General features: G+C 43.6%; 1 protein-coding gene across 1 annotated transcript in view; it reads left to right on the top strand.

Moving 5' to 3' along the window:
• Positions 1-24,104, top strand: part of EDA (ectodysplasin A) — a 191,509-nt gene that overhangs the window by 120,728 nt on the left and 46,677 nt on the right. The window contains exon 2 of the mRNA XM_025200121.1: positions 4,515-4,620. The gene's annotated coding sequence lies outside the window, so the exon portion shown is untranslated. The remainder of the gene's footprint in view (positions 1-4,514; positions 4,621-24,104) is intronic.

The raw sequence follows: 24,104 nt of genomic DNA, 5'->3' as shown, positions 1-24,104 counted from the left end.
CTATAAAATATGGATTTGAGTTTTACTGAATCTACTTCTACCTGTTCACAGAAATGTACCAGGACCACTAAGCCTCTTGCTTTGGGATTCCATGATTCCTTCTGTCCTCACACTTTGTTTTCTGTTAGGGTTTATCCACATTTGAAAATAATCCAGATTAAGGCAAAGTGTGAATTTAAAGCACACTAGCTGTTCCCAAATAATGTGGAATAAAAGTGTCCATACACAAAGTTATTCAGGAATAGCCATTCCTGAATAAATCAGTGTGCAAACAAGCATGGGAAGGTAGGTCCCGTCCTCCCCCCCCCCACTCCATATTTACTAATTTACTGCAATTTTAGACACATGAGGGGATAATTAGAAAAACCTGGGGTGAAGTGCCTCCCTAGGGGGATCTCTCATTCCTTGGTGATGAGGTAGTTTAGTCTTTTTGAAATCTTATACTGGCTTCAACACCTGTGTAATGAGTTTATAGCCCCCCTATCATAAATTGTAATCCTATCTGTTAAAAGAAAATCATGTGCTAAAGAGATATTTCTACTATCTTATAAGAGTATTTTGAGACCAGCTTCAGTATGTGCTAACTCAAGGATTCTTAACCCGTTGGCTTTGAAAATAAATGAGAATGCTGATGTTAAAGACATTTTACTTCATTAATGCTGACATTTTTGGATGAAACGAATAGACACCGGAAGTTAGATTTTTCTGATATTTGATCTGTCATCTTCCACATGGTGGTTAGGCAGTGACATGGGTTTAGCAAGTTAATGGAGTTTTCTTCTTTCTGCCTTCTTTGGTCAGACTCATTGTATAGATGTGCCTTTTTGCTGGTACAATCCTAGGTGCGTCTTGCTTTCTGTGCTTAAGCCAGCAGGAGGTGTGTGGAGCTTATTTTAATTGGGTGAACCAGGAACCATTGGGTGAACCAGGAACCGTCTTGGTCAGCTGGTTTCAGCTAGTAATCATTCTCCACTTCCTACATTAATCCACCTGACAGCTTACCTGTTTACTTGGGTTATGATTAGGAGAGATCATTATGCTTATATTTGGTTGACCCCGTGCAGAGTACAAGCCATAGAATTCCTGGAGGGAATTTATTCGTTCCTACTGTCTAAATTAAGTTCTTCACGTAGTGGACTTTCTTGTAGTAACAAATCTCATATTCTTCAATGTTGTTTTTGAATCTTGTTCAATTTCTTTTGCAGTACAGAAAATATGTATTAATTTTATACATAAATAGCATAGTTGCATTAATCTTTCATGGATTTCACAGCAGAAAAATAAGACTACTACTGTCTGTTGTATAGGAATTGGAATAAATTATAATAGTCAAAGAATTATCATTTAGCTTCTAATTCATCTGCATTCATTGAAGATGCATATTTTGCTAGGAAGAGATGCCTGGGGGAAATGCTAGCAACTTATAGACATATCTGCAATAACTGTAGTGAAGACTGAATGCAAATAGTACTAACATGCCCCCAAAGGAGGGGGGATAAAATTTGCATTAGGAAAAGTGATCTTATTTAAGTAGCTGTCAATTAATGCATTTTAATATGAAAAGTATTTTTCATATTAAAAAGTAAAATATGAAAAGAATTGCTAGGTCTCTACATAAAATTTTGCCTCTGAGATAATTAACATTACATTATGAAATAATATTTTTTGGATTGGAATTAAAGGTCTATGAAGATCTTTGAATCTGGTGACTGAGAATTACAGTGAATTGCTTGAAAGAGATATTCATTGACAGTAGGGGTGTGCGAAGTGGGCCCTATTCGTTTCAGATTCGGCCCGAATTGGGGACAGTGATTTGATTCGTTGATTTGGATAACTGTCCCTGATTCGATATGGCCGAATCCAAATCTGAAAATTTGATGCTGATTTGGACATAAACACAGCTTTAAATGTTTTATCTATGTACTTTGAGGTACCAGCACGGCTTGTGAACACTGCGATGCTGGGGCGCATGGAGCATCCCACAGGAGTGCCAGGGGGGACCTCCACCTGCTCAGCGGTGAACCCGGAAGTGGACCAGAAGTACTTCCAGTCCACTTCTGGGTCTGCCAGGGAGTGTGCTGGGGGGGTCCCCCCGCACCTCCCCCAGCTCAGCAATTGGCCACGGGAGGACCCTGGGTGCTCCCCCACCAGACCCAGGAGGCACGGGGCGGGGGGGGGGGGGGGGGGTGGGCAGCGTGCTGTCTGGCGGAACCGGAAGTGGATCGGAAGTGCTTCTGGTCCACTTCCAGGTCTACTACAGAGTGCACTGGGGAGTCCTCTGTGCTCCTGTGGGACACTCCATGCACCCCAGCATCACAGCACTCACGAGCCCCTGCTACCTAGAGGTATGTAGAAAAAACATTTAAAGCGGTGTCAATGTCCGAATAGCTGAATCTTTCCAAATCTAGCCAAATCGATTCAGAGGGTTCCGATTTAATTCAGAGAAATTAAAGGCTCCTTTGATTTGTTTCAGAGATTCAGCCACTGAATCAGGCCAAATCTCCGCCTTATAAAATCAGGGACTGAAGCATTGCACAGCCCTAATCAACTGTAAATAACTCCCTAGAGCAGCGACTCAAGAAATAAGTAAATAGGAGGATCTTAGGAAAATAACATCTGCATCAGTCCTTTTTATTGTCTTACAATTATTTTCAACTAGGATCTCTGTAATCTATGTGTGTAATTCACTGTAGAAAATTGTAAAGCATTGAGATGCACAAAATTACTTGTGGCAAGACTAAAAAGTCTAACATTAAATGCTCCTCTTGTTGAAAAGAGATGAGGAAAAAAGTTCTGATGTAGACATGAACTTTGAGCTCATTTCTAAATGAGGTCAAAATAATAGACGTAAAATTCTGTAATGATTTCAAGACCCTTCTTGTTTTTATGATTGATTGGTTTTATCTCCGTGTTTGACATGGCTTTTCTTCAACCTTCTGATGACATCAGCTGTTGTACTATGAATAAGGAGACTGTTTTTGCCTTAGTTTGAGATGCACAGCTTTTTATCTTTTTTATATTTCTCATTTTCATTACAATATGTAAAGTTTCAATATTAACAGACTGTAGAACAGATGCAGATCAGTTTTCACTTAGATACATGAATGCTGGATGCCATTGTGCATGTAGCATGCCAGTAATTAAATGTATTGTCAGGATTAGTTTCTCCTTTGAAGAGTTTACATTTTCATTCTGTCTTGTAAATCAACATACGCATTGATTGGTTGCAACTTTTTCCACATTCCACATTTTGTCTCAATTAGTGAGCAAAAATGATTGGGTTCAGGGCATGAACCAGAGTAGTATAGTGAAGGATACTGTTGTCTATAGGACTTCTGCTTTATGTGTGGGAGCATGTTTTGGGAAAGTGACAGGTACTGAAGCAGATGTGTTAAACTGAAATGGTTTTGGCATTAAGGTAAATGAATGCCACCCAGGAGGAAGAAGTTTTATTCCTGTGGATTTGCCATAGACTTCCTGTGCGAGTCTGAACATATTGGGTACTTCAAAGTATTTTATCCTCTTTGGACTAGCCACTGGAGGAGGATAATACAATTGAAACAGTGGTTAAACATGCCTGAGTTTCCTCATCTTGCAGACAGATACCTAGGTTTGGGCAACAGCTTCTGGAAGGTCATGTGATTTCACTTGGGTAAGCTATATTAGAATCTAAGTTGTATTCTTAGTTCATATTTAACTTCTCAGGGTCAACTGAAGGAGGAGAAGATGGAGTATTCTTTTGCTTGTGTCCTGTCCAAAGGATCAGTTGTGTAGGATGTGCTGAAGCAAGGTACAGGGACGTGACATTTCCAGTCCTAATACATGTTGAGGTGTCACCTTCTAGTAAGCACCACTAAGCAGACCAGACTGGGAAAGATCTTTTTCACCGTGCTGCAGGCTAAGAAGACATCAGAGGTCCTACAAACAAGTTGGAAGTCTTTTTAGAATGAAAAGTGTGAATCAGTCTAAATAGTGGGATCACTCCTCTTTACTTGTAATGACTGTATGTGTTTTAACACTTGATGTCATCACAGCACTGAGCAAACTGAACTAATTATTTTTTACAATCTCTTTGAAGAATAGAGACATTATCCCCTTTTACATATGGGAAAACAAATATTTTGGCTAGTGGGACACAGTGCATCATTTGACTGACACTTATGTTAGAGATCATGAGTTGTGATTCCCAGTACTTTGTATGCTGCACAGACTCCTTACATAGGAATGTCCTCTATTGTCCAAATCTCATATAATTGGCTAAGTAGACGGTATGCTGTATGTATAACTGGTCATATGCATAAACAGTATATAACTTGGATTATGGATAAGTTAGAAATTACTAGACAGCAGTCTAGCATTTATATACTGTTCTGTTAAGCAAGTTTAAAATAAACTATTGTTCAAAGAAATGAGTTGTGACCACTATTAAAATTTGGGTTTTTCAGATGTGGAATTGGGTCAGTTTGACTACCAGGTTGCTACTAGTGAAACTTTTATTGTTTTTACTTTTCCAGTTGGCCTTGCTGAATTTCTTCCCCTCTGAAGAAAAGCTGCATCTTGGAGAAGAAAGTAGACGTGCCCGTCGAAATAAAAGGAGTAAAGGTAGTGAAGGGCCAGATGGTGAGTTTCCTTATCAATTTCATACTTGTCCCATTCCTCATTTCTTCAAAGGAGGTGAGAAACTTGCAGTTTTTCAGGTAATGTTTGTATCCTGGATTGCCTTCGTTGACAAGGGTGCACCTGTCCCTTAATGTAGTTCCTCCTTGAACTCACTTAACATCCAGATCATTAGTTCCATCCATTCTTATTTTCATATCATGCTAATGAGATAAATGATGTTAAAATTGATTTCCAAATCCATCAAGATTTATTTGAACTCACACTTCTATTTTTTATCATAACCTGTGATTCAAAGGGCCATAATTTCTCTAACAAAGAGACTTTGCACTTGCTTTTGCTTATGGTTTAATCATAGCTGCCTCTACTTCTCTTGTGGTACTGCTAGCTGTATTCTTAAAATATTCAGTCAGTAAATTCTAGCCCTAGACAGTTTCAGAAAATTCTGTCCTACACTATGGAAGTGTGTTGTAACTGACTTCCTAAAAATGACAGTGAACAGTGGGTCCATGATCTACATCAGTAATGCTCATCCTCCAGCCTATGGGTCAGATATGTCCCATGGAGCCATGTCATTTAGCCCAAAGGGCTACCCACAGGCCTGGAAATCTGGCAGTGGGGGAGTGGTGGCAGCATTATTTTCCATGGCTTTCAGATGCAGGGGGCTGGATCCAGCCCACAGACTGATCCCACCCATGGGACTTGACCCATTAATTGGCTCTATGCCACTCATCCAGCCCATGGGTCTGGAAGGTTGACTTACTCCCCAACCCCAAGCCCTGTCAGGTGTCAAACATATGTCTTTTGTCCCTGCTTAGACAGATTAAACATGAATATTTGGGTTTCGAGCCATGCGGGTGGAGAGTCCTACGTTTCTGTCCTATCTTTTGGAGGACCTATTTGAACTACGGTATAAGCAGGTTAAACATAATACAGCTCCATCATTTTCTCTGACACTGGTTATGTCTATGCAGCACGCTTACTGTCACCAGTGACAGCACTCTCAGACATACTCTTCTTCTGCTTTGGGAAAACTGGAAACAGTGTCTCACTACCTTTTGTGAAGTGCTTTTGACTGACTGATTATCACTGCTGAGTAAAAGTGTCAACTTGTCTGGCTGAACAGACATGGCTACACTACTTCCAATTCAAGATAGCAGTCTGCCTGGAACAATGCAGCCTGCTTGAATGAAACCACCACAACTGGGTATAATACTCTCTATATAGCCATGGTTCAGATTATACAATTTGTCAACTCCATGTAGCATCCTTTTCCTCCTGTCTACACCCCCCACGTTGGACAAAAATGTTATATCACTGTATTCTTGAAAGATCTGGGCAGATAGTTCACACTCCCTCACCTGTGGGTGTGGGATTATAGGCTTCTTTCACAAGGTATAAAAATACTTCAGGACAGGTTCCTGCACAAAGATCTGAGGTTTGTAGGACTCAGTAGCTCAGTTACACACAGAAGAAACTTTCTTTACACTGCTCCCCAGCCCTGAGATGGTGTCCCACTTCCTGTTCAGCAGCTAATTTCATTCTCCTCCAATACCCACCTCCCAAAACCCACTACTTGCTTTCTACAGTTGTCTTATACCTTCTCCTTCATCAGTCCATTAAAAATATCCCAAACTATATAATTTATTCATTATGCAGTGTTTTATATTATTCGTTATATCATTTGTGTCTCCTTTTCCATCTAATTTGTCTATTGTCATGTTCTGAGTAGGTCTAATTTAGATAGTGAAATCTTCAGAATATGGAACCTTGGCTGCCTGTACACATGCTCCTTATTGTTCTAATTAGAACGCTGCAGCATCACATGTATTAAGCCCCTGCACGTTTTAAGATGGCTGTGGGGGCCCTTTATCTAAGCCTTATTGAACAAGCTTTAGATAAATGGCCCCCACGGCCATGTTTAAATGTGTAGGGGCTTAATACACGTGATGCTGTGGCGTTTTAATTAGAGCAGTTGTCCAGGAACCAAACTAATTAAAACACTACCCCACCTCCCCCACCCCGGAGCACATACATAGACACCCCATGTCTTGTAACTCTGAAGCTCTATAAAACCTTAGTGCCACCAATACAGTTATTAGAAGTAATAACCAAGGTAGAGGCTGGTAGTTATTTCCTTGCCCCAAAAATCCCCAGAACTGAGAGATTGCCAAAATATACTGTTAGCTGTGATCCCAAACTTGTCTCCCTTGTTCATCAAACCAAACTGTGCTGTACCAGAGGACCTTAACTGTCCATAAATAAGTAATTTTGCATCAATGGACATCATGAAGTTAATGAAATAGTCTCTCTTTTTTCCATGACCAACTACATGAAGTGAGGGAAGACTGTGGCTAATCCTAATCTTGTTTCAAATTTTTGCCCAGAATGTATTCTAGTGTTTTACATGTATTCTAGTGTTTATGTGAATGTATTCTAGTGTTTTACATGTACATGTTGCTGTACATGACCCTGATTCAAGAGAGTACTTTAGCATGTGCCTAACTTCTGTTTGAATAGGGAAGCTGTCCTGTGTATGGTATTGCATATTGCTATTCTGCAGCATTATATATTAAAACATTTAAAATTTGTCTAGTTGGCTTGGAGAAAGAAATAATAAGAATCTCTGTTGGAACTGTTTAAAAAAAAATGGGAAATTATGTACATATGTTTTAAATTTTTCCAGGAATTTAAACATTCTGCAGCAATGTCCTAATTACAATTAATAAGATGTTTTAAAGTATACTGCTTTTCCTACTTGGTATTAGAGTCCAGTATTCAATATGCAAAAGTCAATAAGTGGAGCAGGGGGGGGTTGAAGGATTGCCTTTACAAGGTGGGGGAAGGATTCAGGAAGTAATAGCACTGGTTCTTAGATTCAAGAACAGTCTAATTCTGTGTCTCTAAATATATTCTATTGGGAATACAATAGGCAAGTGTATTGTGGGAGTCATTTCTGAGGTCACACAGTTGAGGCAGATTTTCACAAACCATTTAATTAATAAAATAAAATATGGGATTGTTGTGGATTGTTGCTCAATTTCTATTCAGTCTCCCAAGTACCTTTTGAAGCCAGTTTCAATCGTTACTTCTTTATAAGGACTAGCTCTGTGGTTCCTTTGATTATGAAACTAAGCCTTTGCATTATAGTACCTCCGTTTGTCTTCATGGCCCCACCAACAAATTAGCTTGACACCTCATGGGGCCTTAATTTCACAGGGCAGTAAAGTAATCAAAAGTATCTGTTTTGAATGAAACAGCTGTTACTCATTGGAGTATAAAGCTCTTAGGTTAGCTTGGCCAAGCTAAACTTAGGATCAAACCACATCAACAAGAGTATCTCGTCAAAACGTCATCTTCTCAGAAATCCAACTGAACTCTGTCCTTTAGGGTCTCATGCAAGTGTTCTGAACTACAAGAAACCTGTTCTAAAACAAATAAAATTCTCCTCATATCCAGTCTTTTCCTTTTAGGCCCTTTGACTCCTGTGTATTAAAGTTACAATACAGTTGTTGGGGCTTCCATTGTCTATGCCAGTGTTCCTTTGATAGGTGTACAGCATCATCAACATTTGGTAGACCAGTTCATAGTTTCATAGTTCGTAGGGTTGGAAGGGACCTGAGCAGATCATCCAGTCCAGCCCCCTGCCATGGGCAGGAAAGAATGCTGGGGTCATATGACCCCAGCTAGGTGATCATCTAGCCTTCTTTTGAAGACCCCCAGGGTAGGAGCGAGCACCACTTCGCTTGGAAGTTGGTTCCAGATTCTAGCCACCCTGACATTGAAGTAGTGCTTCCTGATGTCTAGCCTGAACCTACTCTCAATCAACTTGTGGCCATTATTCCTAGTTACTCTGGGTAGTGCTCGGGGAAACAGGGACTCTCCCATTCCCTGCTGGTCCCCCCTGGTAATTTTATAGATGGCCACCAAATCCCGTCTCAGCCTTCTCTTGTGGAGGCTAAACAGGTTCAGGTCACGTAGCCTCTCTTCGTAGGGCCTGCCCTGCTGCCCCCTGACCATGCAAATAGCCCTCTTCTGGACCCTCTCAGTGTTGTCCATATCCCTCCTGAACTGCGGTGCCCAGAACTGGATGCAGTACTCCAACTGCGGCTTGATCAACGTTGCATAGGTGGGGAGGATCACCTCCTTGGACCTGCTCATGATGCATCTGTGGATGCGTGACAAGGTGCAGCTAGCCTTACTGACTGCGTCCTTACATTGGCGGCCCATGTTCATCTTGGAATCAATAATGACTCCAAGATCCTTTTCTGCCTCTGTGCTGATGAGAAGGGAGTTCCCCAGCCTGTAGGTATGCTGGTGGTTCTTTTTCCCCAGGTGCAGCACCTTGCACTTCTCAGTATTGAATCCCATTGTGCCCGGTTCTCCTCACGTCCCCTTATACTCAACCCCTCCAGACGTGGGAAACACAAAATATGTTACAACAAATCTTCAAAAGCAGAGTGTTCCTTCCACACCCCAAAGTACCCCTTGGTACTCGCATCCGGCCCCTAAGGCCCAATCATACACTACCAGCACCCCCTGACCTTTAGGGGCTTATCTTAGGTTCCCCACGTAGTTGTGAGACCCTAGGGTTTTCCCCGGGCTTTCTCCCCATCATCTCTCTGGCTCCTGATATTACTGCTCTCTCCTCAGGAGCTCCTCAATGAAGCTGTCCCTTCTCTGGGGCTTCTCGCCAATGTTGCTCTCCGTGGGGCATATCTTCAGGCCCCCGGAGTCCCTTCACCGTCCCACCTGGTCAGAGGCTGGATGGTGGGTCAGTGCCTCCCCCTTCTCCACGGTGACCGCGTGGCTTGGGGTCTCTCCAGTCTCTGCCTTCCTGCCCTTCTCTTCTTCGCACTGGAGCTCCTGCTCCTAGTATGGTTTTGACTTCTCTGCCATCAGCAGCTCCTGCCTCGCCGCGTGAGGCGTCTGATCCTCTCCCGCTGGGGAACTCCGCTTCCGGCCCCACTTGCTCCGCTTGGAGCCTCCTGGAGACCCCTCCGGCTGGGGTTTCTCCCAGCGTCTGTTCCCCCGCCTCTTTGCCGGACGTCCTCTTTATTTCCACCGACTGGTGATCGCCGCTGACATCATTGGCCAGCCGCAGCTGTATGAAGGCGCGGCTAATGATTCACGCGGGTTCCTCCCGGTGTTCCCGCTTCGCCGCAGTTCTCGCTGCAGGTTAGTGTTTTCTTTCATTTTTGCTTCTTTCCCTCCGTTCTTCCCCTGACTTCTGCTCCCGGGGTTCCCCCCTTACCCTTTTGGGTCCTCCCTTTTGTCTCTCCCTACAACACCCATCCTATTCTCATCTGCCCACCCCTGTAACCTGTCCAGATCTAGCTGTCGCCTGTCCCTCCCTTCTATCGTGCCTACCTCTCCCCGCATCTTAGCGTCATCCGCGAATTTGAACAAGGTGCTTTTCACCCCCTCGTCCAAGTTGCTGATGAAAATGTTGAACAGTGCAGGCCCGAGTACCAAGCCCTTGAAGCCCCCCACTGCCCACATACCTCCAAGTCGAAAATGACCCGTCCATCACCACTCTCTAGGTGCGGCTGTCTAGCCAATTTCCAACCCATTTGACTGTGTCGGCATGAACACCACAGTTGCCTAATTTTTTAATGAAAATGGGGTGAGAGACAGTGTCAAAGGCCTTCCTAAAGTCTAGAAAGACTATGTCCACTACAACACCTGCGTCTAAGGATTTTGTGACCTAGTCGTAAAAGGCAGCCAGGTTGGTCTGACAGGACCTGCCCCTAATGAACCAATTATACCAATGCTGTTGTACATGCCATTTAACTAAATCTCACCGGCTCTCCCCCCGCAATAGCCTAACATGCAAGTTACCTATTCATCAGTCATAGCAATATGAAAGCACTTGGGGAAACAACAGGACACTTAAAAATATGGGCATTATCATATTTTACAAGGATTTTCCCATTTTTTATGTTTAAAAAAAGATTTTTACTATATTTACCTGGGGGCTGGGGTAGTAGGTGCAAAGGCGCACAGTTGACAGCCCAAGAGGTTGCAAGTTCAAGGTTATAACACAATTATGCAAGGTGTGGCCTGTCCGATTCCAATGAAACCTATGAATTCTGCAAAATACCTTGTTACAAGGACATGAAAAAGGGAAGGACTAGATTTACTCAAATCCAAGATGACCCTGAATTTAAGATGACCCCCAGTAATTAGATTCTATACAAGGAAAACTTATAAATTTGTTATAATTTTCCATCTATAGAATCTAATTATTGAAAGGTCATCTTAAATTTGTCCCTGTCATTGCTGCAACAGGGAAAGTAGTAGAGAAGCAGGCAATAGGGGATCAGTAAGGGTGCAGATGGTGGGGAAGGTGGTGTTGGAGATCAAGCAGGTTGTCCCCTCCCCACTCCACAGCCTTGGGACACTTGCCTCCTGCTTCCCCCTCTCTCCCCTCTTGAAGCCTTGCGCCCCCATCTCCCCTGTCCGCCCCTCCCCCCAACAGCCTCGGCTTCCTGCCCTCTGCACCCCACCACTTACCCTTGCTTTAGTGTTGACAGTCCTGTCCCTACTCTAGCCTGGGATACAGAGCTCAGGCCCTAGATGGTGGGGGAGGCAAGCAGCAGCTGAAGCTCCAGCTGGAGCTGTAGCAGTTGCCTTCCCCCCTGCCTCCTCATACTCAATTCCAAAACAAGTGGCTTTTTTTCCCCACATTAAATGAGGGGGAAAACCTTGTCTTGGAATTGAGTAAATATGGTAATTGTTTCTTGGGGAGAGCTAAAATAATGCAATAAATTTATTGTACAACTGGTATTTGTAAATGGATCTTAACCACATTTTTATTACATCTTTATTAACATGGAACAAAATGTGGAGCGAGAGCTATCTTTCCAAGGTCTCCAAATTATATCTGCTTAAAATTATATAAAGAAAGAAAACTTGAAAGATCCTGAAGTTGGCCTGCATGCAGGAAAAGCCATAATGAATGTAGGAGCCAGGCTTGAATGGGCTGTAGGCCAAACACTGAGTAGAGCCATGTTAATATTTTTAAATTCAGCAGCCAAACTGACTTTCCAAGAAGTCGGTGTTGGTGGAGTTCTTCTTTTAACCAGGAGTTCCTTGATGGAGGGCACCTACCCAGGATGCCTGAAGGCATTTCAGCTGGCATCTCTTACCTCCCAGCAGGTTGTCATAACCATAATTATGGAATATATTAAAGTGAGTCTGTCTCCCTTTCTTCTCTCCTCTTCCCATTTGGAACTATTCCACATTGAATAAAATACATTGAATAAATACTACTTAAGTAGTCTCTGAGCCATCAGAAAGCAAGAAAGATGGACAGAAACTTAGAATAGTTTCAGATGAGTTTCCTAACCACTAGGCGAGTCAGACCTTCGCTGATCAGTGAATATTCACAACTGGCTCGTACAATGCGGAATAGATGCAACAGAAGAGATTAGGGAAGCCAACCCGAAAACTTCAGCATCCCTGAGGTGATGGCCCATCTAGAGTTAGGAGATCCGGGTTCAGATCCACTCAGAGAAAAGAGGGAATGTGAACTTGGTGCCCTAATCACTAAACTGTTGAATAAGATGAGAAAACCACCCCCTACGCACTGTGGTGTAGATCCAATTAAGTATTTTACTTGATTTTAAATATGCAAATAATCTTAGGGACATCAATAAGACTTCCCACGTACTCTGCTAAGTGTGCTCTGCTGGATCAAGACCAGGCCCAAGGAGAGCACCACATGTTGGAATCACACCTTTATTAAAAACAAGAATCCCAGCACACTAAAAGCTGTGACCCTGGTTATCCAAATACTTTCAGAGCAAAACATCTAAAATGAAAGCTAGAGACTCTTGAGTTGCAGTCAAGATGTATGGTAACATCGTATTGCAATTACATGACGCATGGCGATAGGTAAAAGTTGTAAGCGAAACTGCCAGTTTAAAAATGTACTTTTATTTACCATAAAGTTGCTATTGCTGTCTTGACGATATGCGAAACAATGGAAACAGGAAAAAGCCAACTGTCTAACTATGCCGTCATCTTAATTGCACCTCCTGATTTTACTGTTAAGTGATCTCCAAGCACGAAGTAAGAAACATCTTACATTTTACAATTAAGGGATGGTTGACTTACAGATAAGATGGGTATCTTAGTCCAGACCAGCAGAGCCTCCCTGTGCCTGAAGAAGGATGACTGTGCTCGAAACCTTGCCACTGCCTCTGGGCTGTCCAGAGCACGCAAGCTCCGGCTGGGCGGCAGCAGCAGCAAACGCTGCCTGGCATGGCAAGCGGGGGGGGGCAGGCGGGGGGGGCCCACAGCTGCTGCCACCATGCAAAGCCCTGACAGGCGAGCCCAGAGCTGGCGCAGGGCCCAGGCTGGCAGCGGGGGCAGGTTACAAGCTGGTACTGAGCATGCAGGAAAGTGGCCCTGCCCCCACCCCGTGGCTGGTGCCCTGCGCTGCAGCTGCTCACAGCCCACCTGGGGCTGCCTGTGCCTGCAGCAGGGAGCGCCGGCCACGGGGCAAGGGAGGGGCCGCTTTGCCCTGTACTCAGCAGCAGCTCGTTCCCTGCCGTGGAGCAGGGGGTTGGGGCTGTACTCTGCCCCCAGCCTGTACCGCAGGGCTGCGGTCACTGGGAGTGAGCGGATGCACGATGCCCACACCGGTGCCTCGGGGCCAGCGCCGGCATGGGGCCCAGAGCAGGGCAGCAGGAGCGCGGGGTCCCAGCTGGCAAGGGCTCTGTGCAGCTGGGCCAACTCCTTCCCTCTCCCTGGCTCCACAGACATCTGCCAGCCTGTGCCCTGCTCTGGGCCCCACCGGTGCTGGCCCTGAGACATTGGTCCCAAGATGGTGACCAAGGGACAGGGCTACCCATGCGGCCCTCAACAGCTTACCCCAACTGGGTAAGTGGCCCTCCGCCTGAAATAATTGCCCGCCCCTGCTTTAGACCCTACATTTAGCCCGTCTGGCCCAGGGAGGAGCCTGCTGCTACTGAGCTGGAGCTTAGAATACTCTCCCCTCTGCCCCACTTCCCGGCTTCTGGGGTTTGGGTGGGGGGTCTGTTTAAGTATCTTATCTCCCTCCAGCCCACTCCCCCCACACCTCTGAAGGTGAAACTAATTGCTTAATTGATGAGTTATTAGGCTGCCCATTGTTTTCCTCTTTAACCCCTCTGCTCCTCTTCTCACTTTCTCCATTGTCCAGTAACAGCAATAAGATTCCCTATTATAGTCCCCTTTCTATACATTTTGATTAGTATCGATGGAAATGTTTTTCCCATCTGTCTGTGAGTGTGCAGTGGAATCTCTGTTTATCGATGTTTATCAGTTTAAAATCAAATCCTGCCAAGGCTAAACCTAACTTATTCAACTTGCATAGAGTTTTATCATGCCAAGACATCTCAAAGTTCTTTAGAGTACAAGTAATGAATGTTGGAGAGCTTAAATGTATATACCACCTCATCCCCATCCCTGTTCTCAGTATCAATTTTTAACAAGTTTTGAGTTGTTTTAATCTGTCAAGGTACTTAGATTATCCTCATCTGCCACAACTGAAACCAAAGAGTTCCCTGCCATGAAAAGTTCTCATGTGGTGATATCAGCTTTTTCAATGGGAAAAATTGTCAAGCTTCTATATTGAAGGATTCATTGGAAAATGTTTTTAGTGTCAGGCTGAGAAGTTGGATGAGGTTATCATCTCAACAGCCTAGAGAAGGTGCTGCTTAGTTAAGATGGTTTAGTTTAAAGTAAAAGATAAATATATAGTGGAGGAAGTTTAGGGTTTTTAGAGTTCCTCCAAAAGAGGTTGGTCAAACCAGAGCAGAAATGGAAGGAAACTAACTTAAGAGATGAGCCAGGGTTAGAGATAGGAAAGAACAGATATTAAAGGAAAGTCACCAAAGGAATCATTTCTGGAATCATCAGGGATTGGGCAACATGGAGAAGGACTGAGAGCTCTAGAGATTCCTCTTCTTGAATCTAAACCAGAGCCTTTTTATATGAAGCTATTGTTTCTGCTGGCAGTTCTCCTCCAATTCTGAAAGCTGATTGCTTAAAACAAAATGGATTTCAGTAAAAGAAGATAAAAAAATAAAAAATAGTGCTTAAAGAGCTTCCTCAGCTAATTATAAATCGAGTGTTTAATTTTACACCAGTAAAATTTCATCTGTTAACCATGTTACCTAACTTGAGTGTTAGAATTTAGGTGGTGGCACTGAAGTCATGAAAATGACTTGGACAAGAATAGTCCATTCTCTGAAGAGAGCATTTTGAGTATAGCAATTTACAATTTTAAACCTAAGACAAAGAAACAACAGAAACCTTTGCCTACTTTAAGATGCAACAAAAACTTTGCATAAGTCTTTCATAGCCCTGAGGACTGAGCGTCTCCCGGCTGCCAAGTGTTCAGAAGTTTTCGGAGATCTGCAGTTCTTCTTGGCAGATGGGCGGAGATTCCACAGTCCTTATTTTAGCTTGAGCTTTTATGGGTGATCCACAGCCCTTCTCCCTCTTAGTTGCCTTGACAATGGCACATCTTTCACATCTTTTGCCCCTCAGGATGTTTTCATGATCTGGTTTTCCTCCCTCTTAGGAAGTTTATTCATTGGTTCTAAAGGGAACCTAACCTATACATGTGCCGGATGCCTGCTCAAATGCATGCTAGTTAGCACACATCAGAGCAGACTGGATTAATCGAGCCTGCTGGAGCATGCTAATTAGTCCCAGAGCATGTGTAAAGATGCCCACAGTGTCCCCAGTTTTCACAGGTTTTATCATGTTTATGATTTGGATGGCACTGTTTACAGAGTACCTACTGCCCACTTTGAAACCTAATCTGTTGTAGCCCCCTGCTTTCCTAAATCACATCAGTATCTACTGCCTACTTGAGCAGTCTACCCCCCTGCCCACCCCTCCCCACCTCCAAGCTTAGGTTATTTACTCAACATCTTTTCCATTGGCTACAGAATTAGAGTCCAAAATTGTTACTTATGCCATGCATTTGTCAACAACCAAAAGGACAAATAAATCCATCAGCCTCAGCACTGCCAACAGTGTTCTTTTTTTCTCTTTATGATGATTTTATAACTTTCATTGATACCAATTGATAGTATGCATTGAAATTATCCTTCTGTGTGGTACCATCTTTTAGGAGGGAGAAAAGTATTCAGATAATACATTATATGTGACTTGACAGTTGCTAAGCTGTCTAAGTCCTGCCTGCGGTTGTGTTCTCTTCCATCTATTGTTAGTTTTCCCTCTCTTAACCTCACAGTCTCATAATTTTCCCATCTCCCCTAAAGATTTTGCAATTTCACAGTGGAAATTGTTTCATTATGGCCATATTCCAAAGAACAACTTAAAGCACCATGAAACCCCCAGGATGTTCATTCCCCAAAATGTGAATATGTATGTTTTAGTTGGAACCGTTTCACTGGGCTATTCCAGCTAAATGTGACCCATAATATTAAAAACAAAAATAACATTGTGATGTGTGGGTAATCTATTCTGGTAACTTTGTGATCCTATTTCATAGTAAGAAAGCTTCCCAGATACAAACATTTTTAAAATTTAGTGAAGCAGACATGTTAATAAGGTAACTACCCTATTTAAATTGTCCAAATACTAATTTGATAGTAGCAAAAAGAAATAGCTAGTTTAAAGGCAGTGAGTGGTCTGGATTGCTATCACCTTCAATTTTGCTTCTATATGAAAAACTGTAGTTCTCCCAACAGTCCTTTATCAGTTCTGAAGTAGATGAAAAAGTTGATACTTTAAGAGAAAAGTAAAATAATTTTAGAAATGGATTTTTCCATGGGCTGCATTTTTCCATCAATTTTTTTTGTGTTTGGGGGAGCAGGGAGTGTATGTGTATAAATTAAATTATTTTGAATTTCTTAAAATGATATTGTTATGTAACAGTTAAGCTCTTTCATGCAAAATTATCATAGATACCATCTATATGTAAATAGCAGTATATTCATAAGTAATGGCAAGGGAACATTTAAAATGTGTATGCAAATACATTTATTTCTTTTAAAGGGTAAAATGATATCAGGAACATATATTCTTAGTAACTTGACTAAACTGAGTAACTTGGGAATTGCTGCTGCTGAGCACAGTCCCATGAAAAAGACTCCAGTATCTAGTACAGTTAGTATGGTGGGGTTTGCTAGATTCATGAAGTGTCTTTTCCAGTTTTTATTTAAGTGAAATAAAATTTCTTTGGATGGAAGCACTATTGTGTGGATTACCTAGTTTGAACTGGACAGATCAAAGTACTAAAGCATATGCTGAAGATACAGACTTTACTTGGTCCTCATCTTCATTGGACCAGATAATCTTTATTAAAAACAAATGCTTTAAAAGTATTTGTACCAATGGCTAAATGGACATTATTCTTTTTTTTACAGATGAGGAACCTGAGACATTTCTTGCTAAGACTAGAAATGGCAATATCCAGTTTCTAGTAAATCAGTTTTTAGGTTGATCAGCATTTCTAACTTGCTGACTCTTCAGAGCAGGGAATGTCTCTTCGTGACCCATGACCTTTATTTATGATTAGCTCATTGCTGACACTTAACAAATAAAAATAATGTATTATTTTGATTATCGGTCAACCTTTTTGTCCCCTGAAAAAATAACACAAAAATCGCAATTAGCCTATACGTGGGGTCAGCCTGTAATCAGAACTATACAATGGTAATGTGCAGAGTAGATGGCACTACATGTGACCCTGTGTAGCACCCTTAAGGGCCAGCCACTGTGAGGTCATGTGCTTCACTGCCTTATCTCTGCTCCATGAGGTTGCATGCTCCATAATAGTGGTGGTGAGTTCAGCTTGTGCCACCATGATTGGGTAACCAAAACTACTACTACCCCATAGTTCCAGGGATTTCCCTGGTCTGCTCCACTGGAGTGTGAAGGAAGCATGGTGGAAACTCAGAAGCCTTAAAAGCTCAGTGGCAAGCAGAGGCTTCTGGAGCTTGTAGGGAGCTTGGAGGTCTTGAGTGTCCAGTTCTGGAACAGGTCACCACTGGAGCCACAGTTAGAAAGCAGCCTGTGAGGTGAGCTGGCAGGAAGACATGGATTTTAAATGTTGTATTGTTGATGTTCTGGTTTTTAAAGTATACTGCACATTAATTATTTGGAAAAGATTGGTGAGCCTGAAAATTTCCAGCACTAAGCTAAAATGTGTCTGAGTCTAAATTTGAAGTATTTTAAAAACAGCAATATGTTTAATTCTTCCAAGGCACAAATTAGCTGAACATATTTTGATTACACTTACAGGCGAAGTCAAACCTGAACTAACACCTGCATACAGTAATGGTATAAACACAGCCACTCCCTTTCTCTTTCCCCGTATCCTTGAAAAATTAGGAAAGCATGGATTTTGTACCCTAAAATCAGGAGTTGTTGTGGAGCCAAAATCCTGGATCCAATGTCATATGAAGTATGAATTCCAAACTGGCATTTTAATAAGGACCTGCCTTTGTTTAAACCAGTAAACAGTTTCCATTTAACTAAAAATATTTGTCTTGATATATATTAACATGGAATTTTGGGCTGTAGACAATATGGTGAGCCTTGGGCAAAATTATCTTTGGTATAGAGGATGCTTTTTATTTTAGCATATTTAGTGCACTTAACCCGTTAGGTCTTTTCCTTGGTTATTTGAGTTCTCTGCAAGACTTTGTAAGGATGGTAACCGTTCAAGGGCTTTATCTGTCGTATCAACATACGTTCAGGGGGAAAAGCTGTTTTGTGTAAAACTGAACCTGAAAATATGGGATTGACTCATAAATAGAACAGTGTGGTGGGTCTTGTACCTATCTGATTTCTATTATTGGTTTTAGGCTTATGCAGGGGATGTTTTGTTGTTTGAGACGGAGAGATCCAGTGACTCCTGGAAGAAGAATGACACTCTCTGGAACCCTGCTCTCTGCCTGGGTGTAATGAAGGGCACATTCTTTGATTTCTGAAGAGCCTGTTTGGGATGAAAGTAGATTTCCGAAAGGAACAAGATGTTCTCTCTTATTGAAGACCCTTTAACACTAGCATAAAATTAATTTGTAACCAGTCCAAGTAGTTTGACACATTCTATTAGAGGTAGATACTGAAAAATGAGCAAAACCATAGGTTACCTGCACCTGTCATATTCTACTGTCACACATTTCAAGCTAGGAAGACCGAGTAGAATATAGGGAAGTGATTGCAAAAGTACCGTCAGGTTAATGTGAGTAGTGAGGTGGTTCAAAAGGTAGGACAAGGTGGTACCTAAGGTGGATTGAAGAGATCAGTAAGGATAAATAAGGCAGTTAACACACTGATGAAAATAGGAATAAACAGCTGAAGTTAAAAGCTAGTCCAGGTAGTGGGATAAGAACCCACAGTCTTTCCTGAGACCCTGTCTGCCCCTCAGTGTGTTAACTGCCTTACTTATCCCTACTGATCTTTTCAGCCCATCTTTTGCCTTTCTCAGCAGTGCCTCTTCCCCCTGTCTTTTTCCTTTTGTATTTAAATTCCTCTCTGGTTTAGTCAGTCTATAAGGTGAATTTCTCCTGACCTCCGCCTGACTTCAAGACTAATGGAGCTAACTACTCTCTCTCTTTTTTTTTATACCTTTCCTTTCTGTTGCTTCAGATGTTGAGTCCATTCAACTGCCTGGGCAGTTCCATTGCTTCATGGTTCCATTCATAGTGTCTGACAAAATATAGCGTCTGACTGTCACTTAAGAAAGCTCCACTCCAGGTAGTCTCCAAGGCTAGGGACAGACATTCAAAAAACCTGAGCCTGAATTGATTCAATCTTTGCAGGTTAGTCTAACCTGCCTAGGCTAAATCACTTTGTAAGTGTACAGACATCCCCTCTGGACTGAGAAAATGCAGGCATATACCTGCAGTTGCTCAGGCTAGAAGCTGGGTGATGCTAAAGCAGTCCTCCCTTCCCTTCTACAGAGCTGAGCTGACAGGGATGGGGTGGGGCGTGGCCAGGCACCAGCATGATGCTCTGATTAGGGAGGGGTGTAAACCCCCACCCTACCTGCACAGTCCCAGGCTTTGCCCTGCTTGCTCCTTAAGGGGCAGGAGTGTTACCAGACCCTGCATCTGTTGACACTGAGCTTAGCTTTTCAATCTCTTCAGGGAATTGGAGACCCACACAGACACCTCAGCATTTGATTGCATGGGGTGGGGGTATGGCCAGATGCTGGGGTCCCTGCCATGGGAGAGGGGAGAGAGGGGGAATCCCTGCTTGAGCAGCCAAGGGAAGGGGATGGGGGAAGCCTGGCAGCTGCTGCGGTCCCTCAGCCAGCTGGAGCTGCAATAGTGCTCTGGCTAGGAAGAAGAGGCAGGGCCACCCCTGCTCTGCTCCAGCAGACAGCCCTGTCCAGCCCAGAGAGCATGATGCTGAGGGACTCTGGTTTAACTTGAACCAGGAAGGGGTCTGGGACAGACATTGCATAAACTGGTCTGACCCAAATCAATTAAGTCTGATACTACATTCAACCAGGTTTATCTCAAACTGGTTTCAGCCATTTTCAAACTGGTTTATGTGCACTGAACATCTATTCTGCTACAGGCTTAAATCAGTTTCTGATTGCTTAAACCAGTTTATGTGTGATGTGTGTCCCTAGGCTAAGGCTGCTTATAGACATGTTGGTTCATGTTCTAATTAGGACACTCTGGTGTCACCTCGGCATCACGCATATTAACCCCCCTCCCACCCCTGCATTTCAAAATGGCCTTGTCAAATGATCGTTAGTTAAAGTGCTTCCATGGCCATTTTGAAATACCGGGGTGGGGGTTAGTACATGTGATGATGAGGCATTTTAATTAGAGCAGCTCTCCAGGAACCACTCTAATTAAAACAGCGTCCCCTCCTCCACCTCCAAGCACATGTATAGGCAGCCTAAGATGCCACCCTCCCCTACCTTCTGCAAGTAAGATTAACACTATACTCTCTGGTCTCATAATGTGGTGGTCTCATAGTACAGTGTGTATAGGGGAAGTCCCATCATTGCCATTTGCACAATGAGGTTTCTTAGCTTGAGTTGAGGAGTGATCCTTTCCCTCCCCACACCTCAAGACTTTGATGGGGGAAAGGATGCAAGGCCTTGCCTTGCCCTAAAAAGCAAAACTATACTCACAAAGAAAGGGGTGCCATGTGGGCTGAAGTGACCCAGCTGACAGTGACCTACCCAGAGAGTGGTGGTGGACAGGTCATTTTCGACCTGGAGGGATGTGAGCAGTGGGGGTCCCCAGGGCTCGGTGCTCGGACCTGCACTGTTCAACATCTCCATCAGCAACTTGGACGAGGGGGTGAAAAGCACCTTGTTCAAATTCGCGGATGACACTAAGATATGGGGAGAGGGGGGCACGATAGAAGGGAGAGACAGGCTACAACTAGCCCTGGACAGGTTACAGGGGTGGGCGGATGAGAATAGGATGGGATTCAATACTGACAAGTGCTGGATAATGCACCTTGGGAGGAAGAACCACCAGCATACCTACAGGCTGGGGAACTCCCTTCTCATCAGCACAGAGGCAGAAAAGGATCTTGGAGTCATTATTGATTCCAAGATGAACATGGGCCGCCAATGTGAGGACGCAGTCAGTAAAGCTAACTGCACCTTGTCATGCATCCACAGATGCATCACGAGCAGATCCATGGATGTGATCCTCCCCCTCTATGCAACATTGATCAAGCCGCAGTTGGAGTACTGCATCCAGTTCTGGGTGCCGTACTTCAGGAGGGATGTGGACAGCATTGAGAGGGGTCAGAGGAGGGCTACTCGCATGGTCAGGGGGCAGCAGGGCAGGCCCTACGAGGAGAGGCTACGGGACCTGAACCTGTTCAGCCTCCACAAGAGAAGGCTGAGAGGGGATCTGGTGTCCATCTATAAACTTACCAGGAGGGACCTGCTGGGAGCTGGAGAGTCCCTGTTCCCCCGAGCACTACCCAAAGTAACTAGGAATATCGGTCACAAGTTGATCAAGAGTAGGTTCAGGCTAGACATCAAGAGGCACTACTTCAGTCAGGGCAGCTAGGATCTGGAACCAGCTTCCAAGGGAAGTGGTGCTCGCTCCTACCCTGGGGGTCTTCAAAAGGAGGCTAGATGATCACCTAGCCAGGGTCATTTGACTCCAGCGTTCTTTCCTGCCCATGGCAGGGGGTTGAACTTGATGATCTGCTCAGGTCCCTTCTGACCCTACCAACTATGAAAGTTAGGTGCATTTTATTGGCCAATAGAGAATTACAGAAGAATTAATTAAAGCAGTGGTATACCAGCAACTTGAAGTTGAATCAGTTTCAAAATATGCTTTCAGTAGTTTGGGCCACTGTGCCTCCTTTTCAGCCCTGTTGCATATTGTTGTTTCACAGTCACATTTTCTGTCTAAGGCAGAGCCCAAAGACCTTCCAGAATACCCCCATTAGAGGAGTACACATGAATTCTTGCACTACTGGGTCTCTCAATCCTTCCCCTGTACTATTCTTCCCTGTTATCACTTCTCTCCCTCTTCCAGCTGTCAGATCGTCCTCCTGAGCCAGGGGCAGCTAAGATGAATCAGAGACATGTAACTGCTGTCTCAGTTAACACAGAGCAACTATAAGGTCAGCACTGTACAACAGGTTTAAAGCAGGGGTGGGCAAAATATGGCCCTTGGGTCGGATCCAGCCCACCAACTGATTGAATCTGGCCTGCAGGCAGGCACCCACCAGTTGATTGGATCCAGCCTGCAGCTGGCCCTGCAGTGCTCTGCATGGGGCTGAGCTCCGTTCACTCCCACCACAGGCAGCATATGCCATGCTCCCACTCATGTCCATTGGCCTTGGCCCCAGCAAGCATGCACAGCTTCTCAGTGGGGCTGCTCCCAGTGGACCTGCAGCTTCCTGGGTACTTTTCAGCTCCCCCCGCCTCCAGTGGCTCCTCCTCTTCCTCCTGCCCCTGTTGCACTGCTCTGGCCAGGGATGCAAGCTACAGCTGGGTGGCTCCTGTCTCAGTGGACGAGGCTTGGGATCCAACTCACAGCTGCCTTCCACCCACTTGGCTGCCCTCAAGTGGCTACTCATCACACCAAGAGGTTGGAGCAGGTAGAAGGTGAACAGAAGCTGGAGCCAGAGCCTTGTGCACTGGTCCACAAGCTACCTGGCTGCAGCTGCACCAGGAGTAACCCCACCAGTAAGCTGTGTGGACTGGCCAGGACCAGGGGATGTCTCAGGCAGGAGTGCTGTGGGGTCAGTTGCAGAAATATACAAAAGTAAGACTTTATTTTGAGCTATTATCCAATCGCCTCTATATACACTACTTAAACATAAATCAGGACAAATTTTATTTTTTTTAAATAATGTTCTAGTAGATGTTTGATTTTTAGTACATGATTTACATTTTTATCTATAATTTGTTAATATGATAAAACTCATTAAGTGGCCCTCCAGCTGAAATAATTGCTCATTCCTGGTTTAAAGTCACCCTTCTTTTCTACACACCTTAAACTTTACATAGCTTGCATGGTTAATGTCTTTGCTTAGCTCCTCAAATATGAGCTTTTACAATTTCAGTTCTCTTCTGGATGAAACAGGCTTATTCTTTTACTCTTCAACCTTTTTGGCTGCTTTTTATGTATTCATTATTATGTGCTCTGTAATGATTCTCTCACTACCCACTCCACCTGCTATTTAACCTGCTTTAATCCACAAATATTCAACCCTCCCCCCTCAACAAACTTTCTTGGCTCTTTGGTGTGTATGTGCTGCTATAGAACCACTGCAGTTCTGAGATTAACAAATCATTCTGGGAAGGGTAATTAGCAACAGTTGTGCTAAAAGAAACCATAAAGAATGTTAAGTTACAGCACTTTTAAATAAACTGTGTTTGAAATGTTAGATCTCTATTCCCAGAGCAACAGTAAAAAATACTGTTGGCTCTATGCTAGCAAAGCCAAAATATGGGAGCAGCATGGTTGTAGCTACAGGAGACAATTCCATGCTTTTGCCCTTTGGAAGGGATGAGGTTATAAATAATGACAGACAGAACATCTTACAAAGCAGATGTCAATAGGGCCCTTTAAAAACAAATCTTTTTAAAAACTAGAGCTTATTTGCCTCTGGCTTTCATCTCTGTGCCCAGTTAGATCCCTGCAGTGCTGCTTGCCTGGTTTCTTTTTCCCCTTCTGGATTTTTCATATTATTCTTGTTGAGAAGCAAAATAGTTGTTGGCCCATCCTCTGAATCTGGGGCAGGGAGAATGGAAAGAGGCTCAACAGATGGCTGTTCTTAAACTGACAGCACTTCGGTTCCTACTACTTTGGCAACCTTATTGCTGAGGGGAGCCCCTTGATTAGGATTGTATTCATTTTGCTGCAGCAAATATATATTTTTATATTAAAATTTGCAAGGCTTTCTCATTGGGATATCAGGAATCAGATAGCTACACCTGGCACAAAGAGACTAATATGGTAGCAGTGTGGATCTGCTTCTTTGATACTGGTCCAAGTATCTCAATT

This window comes from Alligator sinensis, unplaced genomic scaffold, assembly GCF_000455745.1.
Source record: "Alligator sinensis unplaced genomic scaffold, ASM45574v1 scaffold809_1, whole genome shotgun sequence".
Taxonomy (NCBI): Eukaryota; Metazoa; Chordata; order Crocodylia; family Alligatoridae; genus Alligator; species Alligator sinensis.
The sequence above is the reverse complement of the archived record's forward strand: the minus strand, read 5'-3'. Positions and strand labels throughout refer to the sequence as shown.